General features: G+C 38.5%; 1 pseudogene; it reads left to right on the top strand.

The window, feature by feature from the left end:
- The first annotated feature begins 4,537 nt into the window (after positions 1–4,537).
- LOC101089167 lies at positions 4,538–4,781 on the top strand (annotated as a pseudogene).
- The last annotated feature ends 248 nt before the right edge of the window (positions 4,782–5,029 follow it).

The raw sequence follows: 5,029 nt of genomic DNA, 5'->3' as shown, positions 1-5,029 counted from the left end.
AGAGAGAATCCCAAGCAGGCTTCATGCCCAGGACAGAGCCTGACACAGGGTTTGATCCCACAATAGTGAGATCCCACAACCTGAAGGAATATATATTTGTACGAATAAATATTTACATAATATATATATGTATATATAATATATACACTAAAAAACCTCTTCATAAACTAGACCCAATAGGATATTTCAAGCACCTAACAGAGTGCCTATGATGTTGGAAGCATTCAATAAATAACTATCAAATTATTGCATAAACCCTGATTCCTTCATTTGAAAGAATTTAAAAAAATGTAAAGCAAATTTAAAAAATTTGCTTTAAAGCAAAAGCAATTTTTTATTGACATTAATAATGGTGAAAACTCAGAGGCAAAACTAGGAGGAAAAATGCTCCCTCTACTGTTATTTACCTCTGAAATAGGATAAGTTTAAAAAAAAAAAAAAAAAAAAAAAGAACCAGAAGGCATAAATACTAAATTTTTTTTTAAAGGGGGAAAAAAAAAAAAAAAGAAAGTACAAAATAATTATTTCCAACAAGTGATCTGATTGCCTCCCTGGACATTCCTTATCCCCCCATCTCTTCCGCCTTCTTCCCTGGATGCCTGCCCCCCTCATCCCACAAATACACATGGATAGGTGAGTCATCAGAGAACAGAAAGCAAACCATTCAGGCCCACCAAATACATAAAAGCCAAATCGTTAACACTAAGGTCAATGCAGACTTGTCTCCTAAGCTTTCCATCAGCATCCCTGGAATTGTCCTGGGACAGCAAATGGCCTTTCCATTTCATTTCCATCATTTCTTTTCTGACTGAACAGATCTGACACTGGGATCACTTTGTTGCCTTAAAACAAGGACTCAGGGGTGCCCTAGGTGGCTCAGTTGGTTAAGCAGCCAACTCTTGGTTTCAGCTCAGGTCAGGATCTCATAGCATCAGGCTCTGTGCTGACAGTGTAGAGCTTGCTTGGAATTCTCCCTCTCGCCTTCTCTCTCTGTCCCTCCCCCACTTGTGCTTTCTCTGCTTCTCTCAAAATACATAAACTTAAAAACAAACGAACAAACAAACCCAGGGCTCAAAAAAGCACAATCCCTGCTGATAAAGGACTGAGGAAATGGAAGATAAGGGTCTTTCTTCTAAACTGAAAACAGACCCAGAAGTGCAAGATCTTTATCTCTATAAGGAGAATCCTCTACAATTCTGGACACTTTCATTTTATGTAGCACAAATCCTAACAAAGAACAAACCCTTTAATAAGTCCATTATGCATGAATTTTTCTACCATTTGCATTATTTTGTTCATTTCCAATCAATCCCCTATTATCAATAAGATCCCTTGCCCCTGGAAGGTGGTAATAGTTTTTTTAAAAAGTTTGAGGGGTGCCTGGATGGCTCAGTTGGTAGAGCATGTGGCTCTTGATCTTGGGGCTGTGAATTTGAGCCCCACGTTGGGTGTAGAGATTACTTAAAATAAAATCTTTTTTAAAAAAGTTTGAGAATTGATACTATAAGCCATTCATATCTTTTATGTCTCATAGTAACCAAGGACAGACTGGAAGCACAATGGCAGTGGAAGTAGACTGGTAACAATTTTAAAAGCAGGTGGTAGTGAACATAAGGAAAAAGGGTAAGAATGGAATTGCTGGTTGGTCATACAGCAAGTTAATTAAAGACTCCACGAATCAATCATTTCAAAGATTTTAATGTAGGGCATGGATGGCTCAGTCCGTTGAGCTCCCAACTTCAGCTCAGGTCATGATCTCATGACTCAGGAGTTCAAGCCCAGCATCAGGCTCTGTGCTGTCAGCGAGGAGTCTGCTTTGGATCCTCTGTCTCCCTCTCTCCCTACCCCTCACCCTCTCATTCTCTCTCCCTCTCTCTCTCTCCCTCCCTCTCTCCCCCTCTCTCTCTCTCTCTCTCTCAATCTTACTCTCAAAAATGAATAAACATTTTTTAAAAAAGATTTTAATGTATTTTACTATTAGTCTGAGTTCCCAAACATTATGTAAGTTTTCCAAATGTTTTATGTGCACTATCCAAAAAAGCAAAAATATTTAGGAGCTTAAGAACTATTTTGAAGCTCCAATCTATCTTCAATGTAGATTTCTTTTGAAAAACAATAAAGCTGACCCGTGCCATCAGGAATTCAATTAGACTATTTCACAGGTAATGGTTTCTGATTTAGTGGTGCAATCATCCATAAAATAGAGTCCTTTCAGAGTTTACTGAGCCATTTTTAATTGTTTTTCCTTAAAGTCAAACTGAAGACTGCTATAAGAAGTGATAATATATTTCCCTGGGTATGTCTCAGTGGTTTATAACCAAAATACAGCACCTTTAGCTGAAAGACTTGTTTTAGGTTTCCCATCCATTTAAAATTGGACTTACATTTCTAAATTAAATATATGCACACACATATTACATATACATGTACATATATACATGTGAATATTCTGGTAGATATCCTGGTATTATGGTGACAATGATATTTCATATTTTAAAAAATTTTTTTTGGTTTATTTCTTTTGAGAAAGACAGAGTCAGCGCAAGCAGGGGAGGGGCAGAGAGAGAGAGAGAGAGAGAGAGAAAATCCCAAGCAGGCTCACACTGCCAGTGCAGAGCCTGACTCAGGGCACAAACTCACCAAACCATGAGATCATGATCTGAGCCAAAACCAAGAGGTGGACACTTAACCAACTGAGCCACCCAGGTGCCCTGATATTTCATATTCTTATGAGCAATTTCTTTTACAAAGCTAAAACTGGTCCTTACTTGTAAGAACCATATACATTACAAGGTATCGACTCACATACATTACGAGGTATCACTCGACTTCATCATTGAGAATACCAACCATATAGACTGCATCAATGCTTGGAAATATGTTTAGACAATTTGGTGAAAACTGGAAAACTCAATACATAACAGAGTACAGACATACTAACCCAAACTCAACCGCATAAAATTAAAATGGGAATCCAGCTGGGGTGTGATGAAAGGACCTCTGGTGCCTTTCCTAGCTTGGAAATCTAGAAACCAAGGTCTGAATTCCAACATCCGCAACTATGTGTAAAAGGCCTAATTCTCTTGAGCCTCTTTGGCAGAGCTGGTTTCCATCCATCAGGTGTCAGCTTCTACTAGTGACAGGTGACTGATTCATAGAAAAGGGCCCCCACAGACCAGCTCACCAAAGACCTGCACTGGGGCCCCGTTCATGGGCTGCTTCAGCACCCAAAGAACGACCTTCCTGAAGCCTACCGTCACCTTCCTGCCCCTTCCAGAAGCTATCTTCATCCCTTAAAGTTTTCAAAATATACACACAACATGACACTTTATCATTCAAATCCCCTGCCTAGCATCCTACACCCTATCTTCTCCAGAATAAATATTCTGAATTCCTTCAAACATTTCTTTATACAGTCTGGTTTTCCCAGGATAGTCCAGGCTTAACTTTGTTTTTTTAGAACAATAACTACGCCTCTCAAAATACGAAGTTCACTAAGTTAAAATATGACATTCAAACTAATACAGAATGGATGTGCGTTAAATATCTTATTCAAATTATTCATTAAGGAGGGAACAAATAACATGATAGAGGAACTAGAAAAAAGGTGTTAGAATAAGTTTGCTAGTTGAGATCTAAAACTGGTTAATCCTACCTGGAACTGAATAATAAACTTTGGGGTTGTTTTTTTCTACAAGTATCCTTTGTAGACTTCACAGTGTCCAGGATCTCATCAAATAACAGAGAGCAGGGGTGCCTAGGTGGCTCAGTTGGATAAGTGTCCGATTTTGGCTCAGGTCATGATCTTGTAGTTTGTGAGTTCAAGCCCCGCATTGGGATCTGTGCTGACAGCTCAGAGCCTGGAGCGTGCTTCAGATTCTGGGTCTCCCTCTGTTTCTCTGCCCTTCCCCCCATTCATGCTCTGTCTCTCTCTCAAAAATGAATAAACATTAAAAATAAATAAATTTAATAAATTAATTTTTAAAAAAATAATAGAGAGCAAAGTCAAAAGGTATACCCTTCTAGGGGTTCAAATAATCCCTGGGCAGGTCTGAAAAATAATGCCCCAGGATGATGTGAAAAGAACATTAAATTATTCTCTTGCTTTGTTTCCAAGGGTTGGATAATTTTTCTTGATAGACCTCTTTCATTCTCCCAACGCATCCCAGTTTGTACAATAAATTATATGGCAGCCAAACTTACAGCACCTCATTGACATATTCCTCACCTTCCTGGCCAAGGTTTATCCTTTAGGATGTAGCACCCAGAACCAAAAAATAAAAAACTCCACATATGCCTTGAACCATGCAGGCTACAGAATAATTCGGACCTCCCATAATCTCAACACTATCTCAGCACTACACATGAAATGAACAAAGATCACGTTAATAGCCACATGGTATCACTGACTTATGTTAAGCAACTGAAACCCTCAGTCTTCTTTACCTAGAATGCTCCTTTGTTAAATATATTTTTCAAAATGCTGATTTTACTCCTCCTGACACATAAAAACTGTTCTTCTCTTGACTTTGTAGCCATGGCGGCTGATGGTACCACTAACCTGTCACAGCAGCCACCTCCAGAGCTTGTGGACAAATGTATAGGATCAAGAATTCACAGTGTGATGAAGAGTGATAAAGAAATTGTTGGCACACTTTTGAGATCTGATGAATTTGGAAATCACATCAGAAGGAAGAAGGATCACCAAATTAGATCAGATTTCATTATATAGAAATAATTTAACAATGCTGGTTCCTGGAGGAAAAGGACCTGAAATATAAATAGATTTCCTTGGCTTACTCTCTTTTGTCTTATAATGACACAAAATAGAAATTTCTTTTTAAACTTTTAATGTTTGGATTCTATAAAGTTAAGTTTCCCAGTAAAGGGAAATGTTTTGAAGATGCATTGTTGGTTTTTTTTTTAATTAATTCATTTATTTTGAAAGAAAGAGAGAGCACAAGCAAGGGAGGGGCAGAGAGAGAATCCCAAGTAGGCTCCACGCTGCCAGCACAGAGCCTGACAGAGG

The sequence above is a fragment of the Felis catus genome, chromosome A1 (genome assembly GCF_018350175.1).
Source record: "Felis catus isolate Fca126 chromosome A1, F.catus_Fca126_mat1.0, whole genome shotgun sequence".
Taxonomy (NCBI): Eukaryota; Metazoa; Chordata; class Mammalia; order Carnivora; family Felidae; genus Felis; species Felis catus.
The sequence above is the reverse complement of the archived record's forward strand: the minus strand, read 5'-3'. Positions and strand labels throughout refer to the sequence as shown.